Source organism: Canis aureus, chromosome 4 (genome assembly GCF_053574225.1).
Source record: "Canis aureus isolate CA01 chromosome 4, VMU_Caureus_v.1.0, whole genome shotgun sequence".
Taxonomy (NCBI): Eukaryota; Metazoa; Chordata; class Mammalia; order Carnivora; family Canidae; genus Canis; species Canis aureus.
This window is the reverse complement of record NC_135614.1, coordinates 51,695,705-51,712,308: the sequence shown is the minus strand read 5'-3', so window position 1 is coordinate 51,712,308 and position 16,604 is coordinate 51,695,705. Positions and strand designations below refer to the sequence as shown.

The following is a 16,604-nucleotide window of genomic DNA, read 5'->3' as shown; positions in this document are numbered from 1 at the left end:
AAAGCAAACTATGGGAGATATTCTTCCTTTAAGAGAACTCAAGACAAAAGTGTTTCTCTTCAGGAAGTCAGAGACAGGGGCATTTCAAAGGATTATAATCTCAGGGGGTTAAATTTACCTTAAGGGTAAACTGACCCAACCTGGTTTCTTTAGACAAAAAATATGGTAAAATTTCTACTTAACCTATGAGGGAACAGTGACCTGCTTGCTAAATATTATGCATGTAGAATTCTCAGAGCAGTGTCTAGCAAATAGTAAGCGTGAAGACACTGTGGTTAGCATCATGGTTATTAATCTATTCTGGTTGAAAAATATTTAAATAAACATACTATATGTACAGATGTAAGAGCAAGACAAAAAAAAAAAAAAAAATTGGGATCCCTGGGTGGCGCAGCGGTTCGGCGCCTGCCTTTGGCCCAGGGCGCGATCCTGGAGACCCGGGATCGAATCCCACGTCCGGCTCCCGGTGCATGGAACCTGCTTCTCCCTCTGCCTATGTCTCTGCCTCTCTCTCTCTCTCTCTCTCTCTCTGTGACTATCATGAATAAATTAAAAAAAAAATTAAAAAAATTTAAGGGTTAAGGTACAATAATGAAAAATAAATTATCCAAGGAAATACGGGACATCTGTGGGACGGGGATATTTTTTGTAATTCTTTATCAGATTCTAGATGGTATTAAGTAATCATGCTTTCCTATCTCTTGAGACCCTAAGGATACCTGGTGGAATGGTTCAGTGGGGCCATCTAACCGGTCATGCCACACTTTCCAGTGCTCTGTGTAATCTTGAAGAGTAGGGTCTGCATATTAAGAAGGTACCCTCTCCTGCTTCTTTGATAAATGAGTCTTAAAAAATGTAGCACTTTAGATGAGGGAGATAGCTTTTGAGGCCACTGGCTTGGTGAGGGCAAGAGAACAGATGGCCCATGACTCAGTTCCAGGGCAACATCCCAAAGCCCCTTATACATTAGCTGTTCTGCAGATTGTAATAGAATCTAGATTTGATTGAAATATAAGCTTCATTAAAGGCAATGAAATCAAGATACAGAAGCAACATAAGCATCTATCAACACGGATTGATGGATAAAGAAAATGTGTGTGTGTGTGTGTGTGTGTGTGTGTGTGTGTACATACATACTCCCACCCACATACACATATATACATACAATGGCATATTATTCAGCCATAAAAAGGGGAATCTTGTCATTGTTACATCATGGATGGATCTTGGGAGCATTATGATAATTGAAATAAGTCAGAGAAAGACAGATATCCTATGATCTCACATATGGAATAAAAAAAACAAGCTCATAGATACAGAGAATAGATATTGGTGTTGCCAGCAGTGGGGGGAAGGAAAGCAAAATGGGTGGAGGGGATCAAGAAGTACAAACTTGTTATGAAATAAGTCATGGATTTATAATGTACAGCACAGTAGCTATGGTTAATATTGTATTATGTATTTGAAAGATGCTAAGAGAGTAGATCTTAAAAATTGTCGTCACATTACAAAAAGCTAACTAGACTTATTCTGGTGGTGATCATTTCATAAAATATACAAATATCAAATTCTTATGCTATGCTCCTGAAACTAATATAATGCTATATGTCAATTATACCTCAATTGCAGACACATATACACCATACTGAGAACTCCTTCAAATAAGTCTCCAGATAGATAAACAGATAAGTGATCTCTTACTCATCTTCCTATGAAACTAGCACCAGGATGGGAATTAGGAGATCCAAATTCCAGCCTGAGGTCCATGCTTTTTGTACCCTGAGGCAGGACTGACTTTAACCACTCTATAAAACTCAGTGGGACTTGCTGCTCCCTGGAAGCCTACTTCTAAAATTTGAAGAGCTAAGATTGATGGAGAAAATAGGATGCTAGAGGTATTCCCTTCTGGCTTATTTTATTTCCTCCCCTTTCTCAGAACTTTGTTGGATCCCAGGGGCAGAGTTGGCACCAGAGACATTTGCCATGGGACTGCGGCCTCATATAACTGGCTTCCAGAAAAGGAAAGCTGCATACATTCAGTGGTGTGCTGGCCACTCTGAGCTTGTTAAACCAGTTCATCCATTATCTTCTTTACTTCAATCCATGTGGCCCAAATCTCACATTCTAATTTGGTCATACAACTCATTTCTTTCATTTCCCCTAAAGCCCTACAAGGAGAGTGCTAGCAAAAACAAATTAAAAGAGTTGAAGAAATGTAAAGAACCTGAGTGTTGTATCTCCTTTATGTATTCTTTATGCTTTGTGCTTTTTATAAGGTTAGATGCCTTGCACTGATACTAATAAGTTATTCAGGGCATGCAGTGTTACTGGGCCTGGTTGTAATGTAAATGGAGTTATTTGCTGTGGAAATACCCAGTCCAATCTCTTAGCAAATTGCAATCCCTGAAACTAGGTCCCTTTGGAAGGTGCTTAAATAAATGTATACCTTGTTTGAAAGATTTGCAGCAATTCAAGGGACATATTTGTTTCTTTCTAAGATGAACTTAGATTGGCTCTGCTCTATTTGTCATAAAATTTAATTACCAATCATTTATCAGAAGCTATTAATTGCCTGATTTTTCATTGTTTTACTGCCTAAGTGACTTAACATACTTTTACAAAAACACAAGCCATGTGCCCTTTATATGTGTGTGTGTGTGTGTGTGTGTGTGTGTGTGTGTGTGTATGTATGTATATGTTTATTTATAAAAGAAAATTAACCAGGTTTTTGTGTTTTGCTTTGAAGAAGGTTAACTGAGGCTTCTCAGTTAATGTTTGGAACTGTGTAAGACTCAATGACAAAAAAGACTATAAAACAGTACTCCACTCTCCAGACACTTTACAAATCTAACTGGGGAGTTAAGACATAAACAGTACCAACTAATGAAAAATGGGATGTTATATGTAGTCATGACTATATGAATAGATACTAATTATACAGCTGTTCAGGGAAACAATTTAGCAACATGGGATCAAGGATGTAGACATCATAATTTTAATAAAATGCTGGTGAAGTTGCCCACTTCTCTTTTTAAAGGACCATGAGAAAACTTCCTTTCAGGGTTTAGACCTAGAAAATAGCTGGCTTCTCTTCTTGGACACAGCATGGGGACTGATCTCAGGGAAGCTAGCCAGAGGGGTTTTATAAACCCTAGAAGAGAGCTCTGTTGAGGCTTGTGCCCAACACAAGCTGTAGACCATTGGAGAGCCTAGAAGATGGGATGATGTAGGACCATGGTGACTGCAAGAACAAAGGTTACTGATTCAGAATCAAGAGGCCTGAGTTCTTGTGCCAGCCTAATAAGTAAGTCACTCCTGGAGCAAGTCATTGGAACTTCTTCAAATCATATTAAATTTTGTCTTTAAAAGCTTTTTGAAGTATGATGAAATAACATTCAAAGATGGGGAGGAAAGCTCATTTGGAGGCGTACCCTCTAGAGAGCCAACCCCTAGGTAAGGGGTATTCATATAAAGAGAATAAAGCACTTATTCTCCACATGCTTTAGCTCAGGGCTAGCTCTCAGGTATACCAATTTATTTTCTAGTACCATCACACTTTTTGGAGAGGAAACCCTTTTCATTCCATTAGCCTGCCTTCTGTGTAGAAGAGAGTTTTGACTTCCCAGAACTGCCCTACTGTTACCATAGAGACGGGGGTGGGAGACAGGTAGACCACCTAGTCCATATTCCCTGAGGTGGGAACTTTACAACAACTTATGAGGTGCAGTATATCCTTATTCTACAGACAAACAAACTTGTCTTGTCTTGGCTCAGAGATATTCAGAAACTTGCTGAGGTCATACAATTAGCAGGTGGAAGAGCTGGGATAGAATCCAAGTCGTTGTGATGCTCTTACTATGTCTGCATTTGGGGAGGATAAAAGGATGAAAAACTTGGTGGTGGTTTGGCAATGTCAGGAACATCAGCGTCCTATCAATGTCAACGATAGGGAAATGTTCAGCTTCAAGTGATAAAATTAGGCTGTGGGTGTGATGTCACCTGGAAGGGTATTACACTCCTCAAGTCCAATCACACCAGTGATCTGCTTTGAGAAGGGCAGTGAGAGGAGGAAGAAAGTAGCGGTTCTCCCTTGCCAGCCCCAAGTCTGGTAAGGCTCATTATTCCAGACGGTACATGTCTGAGGATGCTATACCTACTTACAAGCCACAACTCTGTTTTCCTCCCTGCCACCTGCCTCCCCTTCTGGGTTTGTCATCCTGCACCTTTGCTACCTCAGCAGTTGGCAGCAGGACCTGGCTGAGTGTTCCAAGGGACAAGCTCTAGAAAACTGTGGCCTGATTAAAGCAGGGAGAAAAGCACCATGGGACAGGGTGGGGACCAGCAGTCACAATGATTCCCTACAAGTACCTGCCCTCTGAATGACTGCATGTGGGGTGGGGTGTTTCTATGTATTGCCAATTGAGGGACAGGGTCACAGGACCACAGTAAGAAAGGGGAGCTAGGCATTCTTTTCTATTTTCTCTTTTTATACTCAGGAACAAGAAAGAGCTGTAGATGATCAACCATTCATTCCAGGGAGCGCTTACAGGATGCCAGGCACTATGCTAGAAGGAAGACAAAGCCAGTCCTCAGGCCTATTATACTGCCAGTATAATAGGAGAGGCAAATGAAATTAAGAATACAGTGTGTATTTAGAAAGAGTGATCTGCTTCATAAAGGAAACATAAGGAGCTGGAATATATAGAAGTAGGTTTGATGGAATCTAGTGTACGGGCAGGGAAAACTTCCATATGGCAGTGACATAACTAAATTGAGGGTCTGAAGGATAAATAAAATGACCAGGGGAAGAGTTGGGAAGACAATCCAGATGGAGGAAATATCAAGTACAAAAGCATCAAGGTTGTAAGGCATACATCTTTATTCACCATGAAATATCAGTGACCTATTTTCTCTCTCTCTCTCTCTCTCTCTCACACACACACACAGACACCCTATTTACTCATTATCTACCATACCACACACACTCTATATTATCCCATTTCTTCTTTCTCCAGGTGTTGGAAAGACAGATACAAACTTGGAATGGACTTAAGTGAAATGAGAGATAATATATGGAGTGCAATGCAACACTGAGTAGCCTAGAAGGTTGGTGAGTCAAGGAAAGTTTACTGGAGAAAATCCCTGTGTAAGAGTAAGATTTCCTAGACAAAGTGAGTGAGAAACAAGAGGATAATCTTAGGCAGGGGGTCCAGTCAAGCAAAAGCTATAAGGTAGAAAATAGCCTGGTACCTATTTAGGTAACTGCCAGCATTTCAATGTTACTAGGAGACATACTGCAAAGCAGGGGGTGGCAAATTAGGCAGGAACCCCTTGTATAACATCCTTGCATGTGTTTTCCTTCCATGAATATTTATTGAGCGTCTGCTACAAACTAGGCCCTAAGGCTACATGACTGCACAAAATTAGACTTGGTCTATGGCCTGGGAATCAAGATTCACACAAAGCAAGAACTCAGTTAAGTGAGGAAGACACCCCAATGATCAGACAAATTGGAGTTGGGGAGTTGACTGGGAAGTATCTAGAAGCCAGACTTTGTAGACCCTATTAGGAAAGCCACTCTTTATTCTCAAAATAGTAAGAAGCTCTCATCAGGTTTTAGGGAAAGATTTCAACATGTTCAGATTTGCATTTTGAAAAGATGATTCTGGGTGCTGTGGGGGAAGGACCTCTATTTCTGACTTGGACACACTATCCCTCTCCTACAGCTGTTACCTGTCACATCAGTGGACGGGAACCATGGCATCTACTATACAGCATCATCTACCCATGCAGAAGCCTAGCAGCTTCCACCAGCTTTCTGCACTTGCAACCACCTCGGGACACTGACAACAACGCTTTCCTGTCTGCCTCCGAGGCCAACCGCAATGTCTCAGCAACAATTATATTAATATCGGAGCTAGGAATGAGCTGATGGAAAGCTGTTCATCCATGTAATGAGGTTTCACTTGTATTTTAGAAATGTGTCAGATAATTTGGTAAGAGACAGCAGAGTTTTTTCTGTTTGTCAAGAGATGGGGGAGGTAGAAGGCGAGTTCCTTAGCTTCAATTGCAATGTGAGAAATGTAATCTGTACAAGAGATGCTCAAGGCAGATAAGCAAATGTGGAGGGAGTGGTGACAGTGAGAGAAACCTAGGACGAGACATGGCAGGGAGGGGAGAGTGGACCATAAACACCCATAAACAATTGTCATCTCTCAGTGAGCAATCACATAGGATGCATCAAGCATTATCTACACTATTTCATTTAAATAACACAGCTCTATAAGGTAGGTGTTAACCCCATTTGGCAGGGGGCTCAGAAGGTGAATTGTGAATTCCAATGCATATCTTTATAATTCCAAAGTATGATTTTATGATGACCTGACATTATGCTATATTCCTGGATTAAAAAATCCTTAATTGGCATGTGTTTGGTGTGGAATGCCGAGGTCTATTTTATAGAAGGAGAAAAATGTACTCAAAGCTAGTAAAGAGTATTTTTTTCCCATCAAGCTCAGGTGAATCTCAGTGTTACATGTTCCTGTGATGTTTGTGAGATCTGAGACCAGTGGTCTCAAGTATGGCATGTGTAATGACTTTTAAAAGGCACACAGAGACCACGTTGAATAAAAGTGAATCACGTAATAGGGAAACTCAATCTCTTCATTTTTCCCAATTGCATTAAGTCAGTGGCTCTCAACATCAACTGCCTGGTGGAATCACCTAGGGTGCTTTAATCAACTTCAGGCTCAAGCCCCACCTCAGGATTAGATTAGTCTAATCCTGCTTGCAAGCTTCTCACTCTTTCATGTCCTGCAAACTACTGGGTGATTTTGGTCAAAGACAGATTCTGATTCCATGGCTGTGGGTGGGGCTGGAGAGCCTCATTTGTAACCATGTGGTGCTGATGCTGCTCATTAGGGAAGCTTACTTTGAGCAGCTACAGTCAAGGGTGTAGCCAAGGTTGAAACTGCTTCAGGGAGACAGTTTCATTATACTGCTAGTCAATCATTTTTATTAGGGTTTAAAATATTTCAACTAGAATGAGTTTCGGGTGCACATGCAACACACCTTAAACAGCAAACAATGACCCTCCCTCCCTGTTTCCTCCCACCCCATGGAGCCCCTTCCCTCTGTGGTATCAAATATCATCATTCTTTTATAGGGATCCTTTCATATACAAGTATAGATGTGTGAGATTTTTTTTTTTTTTGAACTGCAAGTTACAGCATTTTAATCACACAGTTCAGCTTTTGTTTTCACTTAAGATATCTTGAAGGTTGTTTTATAACTGTACACAAAGAGCTGCTTTATTCCTTTTTCTTTTCTACTGTGGTAAAATATATATATCAACAACTTACCATATTAACCATTTTAAGTGCAGAATTCAGTAGCATTCAGTGTACTTAAGTACACTCACAATGCTGTGCAGTCACCACCACCTTCCATCTCCAAAACCTCCCAAACTGAAACTCCATACCCACAAAATGGTGCCAGTTAATATTTAACTCTCCTTTTAGACAAAGCAAGAATGGATTTCAGGGCCAGAGATTTCCATAGATAGCACTGTCTGGGTAGAGTTTACTCATGGGGTTCTGTGATCATTTATTTAATTTTACAGTTGATCTGTTTGTGATAATACTAATTTTCCACTTAGAGTAGTTGCCTTTTAAACAAATCTCATTTCTGTTGAAATGACAATGACTGGTAAGTATTAGTGAAGGCTGCCCCTGGTGGAGCCACAAGTTGTGACAATGGTCATGAGGAACCAAAGAGGACCCTCCCACTCCCCTGCCAAACCCTCTTTCTGGGCTCCCAACTGACTTTCATCTCCACACATTTGGCAGTGGAAATGGCCTTCCCTTAAGGCCTCATGACCTGTAGCCCTTTTTCTAAGGACTGGGGCTGTTTTTTCTCAGACCACACAGTATCTCCTCTGTCATCCTTAACAGGATGGCAACCAAGAGTGAAGGCATAGGTCCTTTAAGGGATTTTGTGTTTCCTAATAGATATAGGGAACTCAGCCCCAAGCACTTCATAGTAAGCGATACTATAAAGTGCCCTTCTAGAAAAATCACACTTTTCATGTGGTAGGTATCTGGCTTGAGAAAGTCAGAAAAGGACTAGTGTTCTTCTCACATAGGAGGTTGTGTAACACGCACAGACTTGACATGGGGGCCTGGGCTCATCATCAATAAGCTTAGGGACATGTAGATGTGACTTTATGTTTCCAATTGTCAGTATTTTTAAAGTCTGCAAAATGATAAGGTGAATATCTTGGGATGATTAAATGTAGTAGTATATAGAGATATTTAGCACTGTGCCTGGTGGATTGCTAGTGCTCAGTAAGGGGAAATCATAGTCCTGGAAGCAAAGAAAAAAGGAGGATATGGCCAAAAAGTGGGGTTCTGGGATACTCAGGTGGTCACCATCCAGCCAACCTCCCACCTGGGATGGAAAGAGGTAGAGTGTGTGTGATAGGACTCTCAGTGTGAGCCATGACAGGAGAGATGCTGCTATCACATGGAAAGGAAATGAACTCTATCCTAAAACAGAGTCTGGACTAACTCAAAGTGTAGGTGGGCGTGGAAACAGTTTTCAATAATAAAAGAAACTGTTCGCAAATTTAAGAATTCCAATGACCTAGCAGTTCCTCAACCACACATTTTTTTGTGTACTTTTAAGCAAAACAGAGTATTTAGAAAACAAGTATGTAATAGACACATTTGTTTTAAAGATTTTATTTATTTATTCATGATAGACTTAGAGAGAGAGAGAGGCAGAGACACAGGCAGAAGGAGAAGCAGGCTCCATGCTGGGAGCCTGACGTGGGACTCGATCCCAGGACTCCAGGATCGTGCTCTGGGCCAAAGGCAGGTGCTAAACCACTGAGCCACCCAGGGATCCCAGACACATTTTTTTTTTTTAAGGTGTTAATATACTGATTCATTGAATAAGATGTGATCCTGTCCTATGTGTCTGGTACTGCTCTAGGTATTTAGGAACAGTGACAGACGAGATGGAGTTGACTCCTGTACTCATGGACTTAAGTACTAATGGGTCTCCTCCAAGCCCACAACTCTGTGGCTCATTCAGCTTATCCACATACAGCCCCTGCTTTTCTGTCCTGCAATGTCCTGGAAATGCAACAGTGTCTGGTGATGCTTCAACCATGCAGAGGAAGAAGAAATAGATGGTTGTATTTCCAGAAGGAAGAATAAGTATTAGATCTCTCAATTGTTAGAAACAAAAAATGATTTACCCTCATCGATGAGGTGTCTTTCTTTCTGTGACAGGGAGAGCAGACTGAGCAGAAGGGATAATGAGTGATGATCTGGGCACTGGCTGGAGCTGCTCCAGTCATCGATTGGAAGACTAGCAAATGAGGAGGAGCAATATAGTCTGCTGGGGCTTGGAAAAATGTCCTCAGCATGAGCTGCACAAGATAAAGACTTGTGCATGTTCTTGTGGTAGAAAGGGAACAATTTAACAGTGAACCATCAGCCAGTTATTATGCTGGTCCATAGAATGGATTTTGACTTTGAAAGAACTGTGTTGATCAACATTAGTTTTCTAATCTGTAAAGTGATGATTACAGTACTTAGTTCATTATGTTGGTGGGAGACTTAAGTGAAATGTATACATACAGGGGTCAGTGCCTGGGACATTGTAGAAATGTCAGTAAAATATGCAGAGCTGAATGAAGTGAAAGCAGTGTTATGCTATTGTGGAAAATAATTTGTGCAAGATCTCATAGGCATTAAAAGGCATTGTATCTAAGATTTAACTAGATTTCTACAACTCCTTTCTGCATTCCTTACTGGTAAGAATCCTGTTGCATAAGCAACAATTGATAGACAGCTACAATGAAGACCACCATCTTGTCTGCTTTTGTAAAAGACAGAATTCACAGGCCACTGCTCAGGCTAAGATACCAATTACTGAATTGTCTCACAGTATTGAAAACATGCTTTATGATCTGTGATCAAATCTGGCTTACTCTTAAAACAAGTTGAAAAGAGAACAAGAAAGGAAAGGAATTAGAAAAATACAAAAAGATTACTTTTCTAAAGGGTAAGGAGTGGGCTAAGGGAGCCCTTGGAAGGACGGAGACTTCTCTCCCATGCTTATCTACCAGGATATTCCAGTGACTAAAGGGTTAGGGAGGGAAGGCGAAGCTGAGTAATTAAGGAGCTCAACTGTGTCTGGATAAGACAAAAGGAAAAATAAGCTCACCACCCAGGTCAGGGCGGGAAGGTCCAGGGAAACAGGTGAGGCAGGTTTGTCCACATCCCCTGTGAGGAGGCCCAGCAGAACGAGTTTTTCCACAGCTAATCAGTAATGTGTTATCAAACTAGGTGAGGGTGATTCAGGCAGGAGGAGTTTGGAAGCAGTTAAACATAGAGGTAAGGAATGGGTATTTAGTCACACAGGTTTGGGTTTATGTCCTGGTGGTGCCATGTTCAGCTGGGGGCCCCTGGCCAAGTTTGTGAGATTTCCACATGTTATCTTCCTCTTCCCTAAAATAGAGAGGATAATACTGGAACTTACTTCAGAAAGTTGTGATTATATGAACTAATTAAGTAAACTCACACATAGAAAGTACTTAATAAAAGGAAGTTGTTAATTATTAATTACTGCCATTATTTGAGAGATTTTTAAGACGCAGGCAAACTTAGGGCAGGCAAAGGAAGGATGGCTACTTTTCAGGAGTCATGGTGCTCTTACATTGTGGCTGGGATCCTGGCAGAGGCAGGTCTTCACTCATAGGGAGAAGGAGTTTGTAAAATAACTCCAACATCTAACTGGGTACCACAGCCAAAAGAGCACAAATGCTGGCATTGGTCTTTGCCAAGCCCAGGATAGATATCTGGAAAATGTATCCTGGTTACTTATTCCAACAATGGTACTTACTCAAGAGAAGTTACAAATTTAAACCAGCAGAGAATGGTGTTCTCTTAGAGCTAAAAGAAGCCCCCTAACTGGATAGGTCAGCACTCTGTCTTGGCAAATAGTAGTGCCATTGATTGCTTTTAATGAGCAAACTTATTACCTCAAGTCCAGTGTGGCTGCCTGCCCATAGAGAGAATCCTGAATAGAAGAAAAATTTCTGGCTGGTTTGATGATATTCTGGAGATACAACTTAGTCATTTTTAAGAAAACACTTTATTCACCAGCCTAAAGAGACCGATACTTACCTTTGAGTACATGCATGGGAAGAAAGTAGGTTTGGTCTTGGAGTATAAACTCCCATCAAACTGCAGGTTCCCAGAAATATTGGTATTTCCTTGGGAGTTTATTGAGGAAATAGAACATAGAAGAGGAAAGGCTCTGGATGAACACAGAAGCTCAAATGCTGGTTCTAGTCGTGTGACCTGACTCTTCATTGGTATCTACATTTATAGGATGGGGGTGAGAGGGCCTCACTTATAGAAAGGCTGAGGGAAAATAACAGTGGCAGCAAATATTTGAGAGTCCATTACATACCAAGAACTGTTCCAGCACTTCTATGTATCCACTTCTATAATGTTCACAACACTAGAGGAAAAGCTCAGTGATATCTTCAATCATAGACTAGGAACTTAAAACATAAAGTGGTTGAGAAACTTGTCCAAAGTCACAAGACTAGCAAATGAAGAGCCAGGCACTGTAAACCACAAGGCCACATCTTTTACCACTGTGATGAATGGCCACATGAAATAATGAGGAAAATGCTTCTTTCAGTGTTGAAGAGGTAGTTAGTCAATGTCGACTATCAGTCCCTAGCATAGCATATAGTATCTGCACATTCTCCTAAAGATTTTAAGAATTTATAAGAAAGTTTGGGTCCAGTCTTATCCAACGTATTCTTGGAGTTGGAGCTAATGATCTTCATATTCCTTCTGGGCAGGATGCACCATTTTGCTTTCTTTATAAAAATATTTGTCATTTTCTTCAAAGGCCACCAGAGAAAGGGAGTCGTCCTTACAGAATATTTTTTTTCTAAATTTTGGTAAACAAGAAAAATGAAGTAAAACTGCACAATTTTAGTGAATCCTCATAAGCATATCTCATTAGATGACAGACTGTAAGGCGGCAGGCCCAGTAATATCAAATTGTGTATAAAGAAAGATCCCTGGGTAGTGTATTGAAGTAGAAGGCAATAAGCCTGGGAGGTAAGAGCACATGCTCTCAAGTCAACAAGCATGCATTCAAATTTGGGTTCCATCACTCACTACCTGATGACCTCATATCCTTCCATGTCTTGGAACATGTTTCCAAACACAAAGATCATCAGGATAAATATCACATGAAATTATTCAAGGAATCCTCTTAGCACTTAGTAAGTCTTCAACAAAAGTTCACTGCTCACTTTGCTATTATCCCCAGCAAGGCTCCAGAAGTTGGACAAGGGTTACTAAGAAACAGGGCCAGGATTCAAGCCCAGTTCTCCAAATAATATAGTTCTCTTTCCATGATACAACTTTGCTTAGGGCCCCTTCTCCCCCAGAAAATCATTAGGACTCTGGCATGGCTTCTAATAAAAAAAGTAGGCATTTAAAAAAATCTTCAAACCAAGAAGAGAATAGAACAAGATAAGGAGTACCTTAAAAAAATTATAGAACAACCTGAGGATCAGATATAAAATCAGATGTCTTTTAAATAGGGCTAGGGCTGATGCCAGGAAGGCTTAACATACATTACAATGAAGAACACATAAGTGTAAGAAGGGACCCATAAAAACCACCAGCATGTGAAATACTGCCAAATGCTGTGTGCTTGCCAAGAAGGCAGCTTCACTAGGCTGGATTCTAATGTTCCTCACTGCAAAGCAAATAAGCTGGGTGTTAATTAAAGTGTATAAGTTGATTCTTGAGGTAGTTGCCTGGGAAAAGGAATTCTACAGAAGAGTCTCTTCCTCTCATAGAGTTCTTTTGAAATTGTGGATTTTCTGCAAGGGAAATTATCCAAAACAAACACACCTGTGTATTCTCTGCTTCGCATTGCTTGCAGGGCTAGGTAGCTTGTGAGCAAGAGATTTATTGTGCTAGTTTCTTTATTGTGCCAATGAACTGGCATCATATCTGCACTTCAGAACCACCTCACAGGCTATGACAGAGGGCAGCTGTTCTCTGTCCATTTCACAGAGGAGAAACATGACAAATGGAGGCGCTAAGGGACTTGCCCACAGTTGCAGAGTGGTAGAGCCCATAGAAACACTTTGATCCCCTAGTTCCAAATATAAGCCTCTTCCCACACTATAAATGATACCCCAAATAGCAAAAGATAGGTGAGCGAAGCCTGATAAGAATTTAAATGAGTGACCTGATGAAGCAAGGCTGGAAGGATACACTCTTAGCTTTCTGAAATCTTATTGGCATGGTGAGTGTGCAGTCATGGCTCTCATCAATACCACATTTGGTTCAGAAGAGCATGCTGAGCTAAATCAGAGGCAGTGATGTTTATTGACACTGGTTAGCGAACCAGCCTTATCATACCTTGCTATTTCTCAGGAAACTAAGTCCTCTTAATGCCATTTAGCTTTTTTCCCTATGTTACCCCAGGAATGAAATAAAGTGTCCCTTGAGCACTTGAAAATTCAGGTGCTTTTTATTTCAGTTTTAGACCAATGGTTTTTGCCTTGTCAAGGGAGTTTGAGGGGAGGTATTGAATGAGAAGGAGGCATCCTGGTGGTCAAGGTATCTCCTGATCCTTTCTATTATTCATTTGCCCTGTTAACCCAGCTCTGGCCATTACTGGGAAATCTGCTAAGCCTTGGGGATCCAGGAGTGTCCAGCAGGCAGAAGATCTGGAGGCTCCCCTCCCTCATGGAACTTGTGTTCTACTGGGGAGATGTACAATAAACAAAAGGACAGAATTTCAGATGGTCATCAGCATTGCAAAAATAATTAACTTGAAAGAAGCATAACTAGGGGTGATAGTGGCAATATTGGGCCCATTTTAACTTGAGCTGAATGAGCATTTTAGGATGCCCTGTGAAACAGACAACATTTGAGCTGAGCTGAAACCTGACTGAAGAAAGACAAATATAGGAAACATCCAGAGCAAAGTGTTCCAAATGGAAGGAAGACTAGGCACACAGGTCCCAAGGAGGAAAAGAATATAGGCAGCCAGTGTTGTTGGCTCACATGAATTGAGGGATTTATATTAGGTAAGATTGGGGCATGGGCAAGAGGTGAGGTCATAAGAGGTCTGGTAAACCATTCTGGGGACACTGGGTTTAATTCTAAGTGGTCATAGTACACCAGCCCACGGTCTGTCCCCTGAGTGCATTCTTTTTCCCCTTCCACCATGGGCTCTGGTGTTTTAAAGACCAACTCCACTGCTCAGCTGCACAGTCTCTAATTTCTTAATGGCACGGATCATGTAGATTACATATTGCTGACAGGGGACTCCAAATAGTCTCCAATTCACAAGAAGGGGACATTGAAGCCTGAGAAGTAGAGACAAGGTGTAAATTATTTCTTGAATATGGCAACAGGAGATGGAGGCTGTCAGCTTTGTTCTGACTGGAGAAAGCTTCCTTATAAAGCCTCTTTATAGGTGGTTGTCCCTTAACAGCCCTGTACATTTTGAATCTGGAGGATCCTAGACTAATTATGACCTCTGATTTAAGTCCAGAGCATGGACTGGACCTGCAAACGTTGGTTAGGGTCAGTTAACCTGAGCTTCAGCATCCTCATCAGTAATTGTAGATAATACCAACACCTGACTCAGGGACTTGCAATGAGATAAAAAGTAGTTCACCCTCATGCTTTACAAACCATAAGCTTGAAATAAGTTCTCACTGTTACAGTTTTTAGTCTCCATCATCAAAAAACAAAATTTGTCCCACTCTCTCTCTTCCTCACACATGCGCACTTACTTCAAAATCCTGCATAATGATTTTGTAATCTTTTGGAAGAGGTGCTGGAATAGTATAGGTAATGACCAATGCCTGTACATTATGACTCGTCATACAAGTAATTCATTCCTCACTATAGGAAACATTGACAGAGGTTGCCTTCTCATCAGCATGTAGAAAAAGCCAAGTCCACCTAGATGAATTACTACCTGCAGCTGCCCTCATAACCCAGTCAACTAAACACACAGGGCTTTCCAGCATGGGGCAAAGAGCTCCCCAGACAGAGTCCCTGGGAGACTGACGCTGCTGGTGGCTAACAGGGGACATAGCTCCAGCCCCCAGGACCCAGGGTACTGGGGATGAGGTCAAGGACAAGCTCAAAGGCTCCCTTTGAAGTAACACCCTGCTCCAGGCCAGCAAGTGGTAGAGAGAGCTAAGGAAAAAGACCAACCTCCAGTCTTAGTATTAAGTAGGATGCTTACCTCTTCTCTCCTTGGTACAAGCTCCACAGCTATGACAGGGGGAGTCAGGACTCCTTCTGGTGGAACACGAAGGAGAGAGCCTGGGCTGCTACCACCTCCAGTTATCCCTTCAAAGAGGAGTGAGTGACAGTAAAAACTTTCTTCCCATCTCTGGCTGGAACAGGCAGCTTCAACCGCTTTTAGAAGCCCAACCCAACACAATTCCTCCAAAACATTTCCTCCTCTCCTGCTGCAGAAACTTGCTTAGCCCCACCCTCTCCAAGGCTTCTAGGCTCTTCTTCCAAGTCCTGCATCTCCACCCTCCTCCTCCTCTTCCTTCAAGGCTCCCTAGCAGGGCTGGCCTAACCAGCTCAGGTACCCAGAGCTAACCCCAGAGAGGCTGCCTATGCTGTTAGCTGGTTGGTGGTTGATTTGGTCTCCATCAGCTTGGTGCTGGCCCCTCCAATTTATTTTTAGAGGGAGCCCCTGAATTAGAGCCAGAACTTGGGCACCTGGCTCAGATATGGGAGACCAGAGAGTATCCATTTTCTGGTGATTGATTTAGAAACTTGTAGAAATTCGAAGACCAAGTGTCAGAATATGGGTGTTTTGTCTAGCTGCTTCACAGGGTAACTTCATTCCAGGCCAAGCAGCTATATCTCTATGCCAGAGACTTAGCTATATTGCACCCCTATTTCAGGGGCCCCAGCTTGTCTCATGACAGATGTAACAGCCACCTTTTTTTCTCAGTAAAAAAGGTGAGGGGGAGAAACTTGAGAGACACTTTGAAATCTGAGCACCAGGCTGAAAAGAGAGATTTCATTTCTTCGTCTGTGTTGGGGAGATCAGCAAAAAAAGCACAATGATACACTCCAGCTCTATTATTAACAAGCACTTAGTCATGCCAATTAATGACTGTTCCTCTAAATCCACAGGTGGTCTTAAAATAAAGCGTTAAATTATCTTTGAAAAAACCAATCATTGCTCAGGTTCCAAATCTAAGCAGTGGGGATTTTATATCCTTGCCCTGGTAAGTTAGTATTCCCTCTCTCCAGATCAGAGATGTATAGATCTTCAGATTCATAGGAATGATCTGGGGTTTTAAAAATGCAGATTTCTGCATGAAACTCTCAGATTCCCAGAGATTTAAAATACAGATTCTAAAACTTTTCCCCTCAGGATTCCGATGTGAGTGGTCTGGCTCCTGTGCTTCAAGGAATTCTGTCCTAGAAGAGGTCTGCTCTCTTCCCAGCCTGACATTTCTTGATGTCTTTTAAACTCCACAAGGACCAGTTGTT

At 41.6% G+C, this 16,604-nt stretch overlaps 1 protein-coding gene across 7 annotated transcripts in view; it reads right to left on the bottom strand.

Moving 5' to 3' along the window:
• The window catches only part of ATP10B (ATPase phospholipid transporting 10B (putative)), a 304,309-nt gene extending 288,721 nt beyond the window's left edge, over window positions 1-15,588 (bottom strand). For 3 of the 7 annotated variants that reach the window (XM_077895639.1, XM_077895638.1, XM_077895640.1), the window contains exon 1: window positions 15,328-15,584. The gene's annotated coding sequence lies outside the window, so the exon portion shown is untranslated. Of the gene's footprint in view, window positions 1-15,327 lie in introns of all 7 variants that reach the window. The other 4 variants (XR_013378278.1, XR_013378277.1, XM_077895646.1 and 1 more) reach the window with 4 other exon arrangements.
• Between the last annotated feature and the right edge of the window lie 1,016 nt (window positions 15,589-16,604).